Genomic DNA, 1,186 nt, shown 5'->3' on the forward strand with positions numbered 1-1,186 from the left:
TATTTTCTTAATTCTTGTGTTCTTATCTCAACAGTTGGGTGAATTAAGTACATTTTAAATAATGTAATTAATATTTTGATTTAAATTTTAGAAATGAGTGAGATACAAGCTGGTATGTTTTTCTATCTTTTTTTATGTTCATACACAGATATAATTACTATTATATTTATAGATTTTGATGTACCTTCCACCAGCCGTGGTGTTAGTGCGCGGAATGCGAATGTGCTGACCGTGGCTGAAGTAGAAAATATGTGGAACCTAGTCAAAATTTATAAAAAATTGGATACACGGGAGAAGTGTATTGAATTTGCCGAGGAACAGGGCCTTATATTACGTAATAAGTTGTGTCGGATCCATAAGGCACCGATGCTTGTGCCAACCGCGGGAAATAATACCGTCGGCATTTTCCGATGCCGCAAAGGGGTCTGCCGTTCTAGGGTTGCCATTTCAAGGGCCGCTGGGACGTGGTTTGAAAATGCGAAGATATCGCTTCCACATATTTTTTATCTAATGTATACATATGCTTCGCACTGGCCGCAGGCTCTCGTCAGGAAGGAGAATTTTATCGAGGGATCCATTTTATCCAGCGCTACCATCTGCGATTGGTACAACTATTGCCGTGAGGCAGTAGTATTGTACGAAATTGATCAGCAGGAAGTTTTGGGGAAAATTGGGGGTCCCGGTAAAATTGTCCAAATTGACGAGAGTAAGTTTGGAAAGCGAAATTACAATAAAGGTAACATAAATCTATATAGAAAAATACCCTTCGACTAAATGATTTTCTTTTTCAGGCAGGAGAGTGGAAGGGCATTGGGTCCTTGGAATGCTGGAGGACGGTAGCGAGGATATTCGCTTGGAAGTGTGCCCTGAGAACATTCGGTCGGCTGAGGTGCTCATACCTCTGATTAAGAAGCATGTACTCGAAGGCAGCATTATTTGTACGGATTATTGGAAGGCGTATGATTGCCTTCCTAATCATGGGTATGAGCACCGGAAAGTTAACCACAGCGATCCCGATAATCCCTTCGTAGCAGAAGACGGTACACATACGCAACGGATTGAGTCGCAATGGCGTGTATTAAAACGATTTTCTACAAAAAGGATAACTATAATAATCCACAAAACTTTGCGGATATGATGTTTTTTAAACCATATTTTAAAAAGTGAAAATTTTTAATAAAAAATC

The 1,186-nt window shown here is 39.7% G+C and overlaps 1 pseudogene; it reads left to right on the forward strand.

Annotated features, from left to right (window-relative positions):
* Positions 1 to 27: 27 nt before the first annotated feature.
* LOC108357387 (uncharacterized) lies at positions 28 to 1,167 on the forward strand (annotated as a pseudogene).
* Positions 1,168 to 1,186: the final 19 nt, after the last annotated feature.

Source organism: Rhagoletis zephyria, unplaced genomic scaffold, assembly GCF_001687245.7.
Source record: "Rhagoletis zephyria isolate East Lansing unplaced genomic scaffold, Rhagoletis_zephyria_1.1 Rzeph_scaffold_76387, whole genome shotgun sequence".
NCBI classification, from domain to species: domain Eukaryota; kingdom Metazoa; phylum Arthropoda; class Insecta; order Diptera; family Tephritidae; genus Rhagoletis; species Rhagoletis zephyria.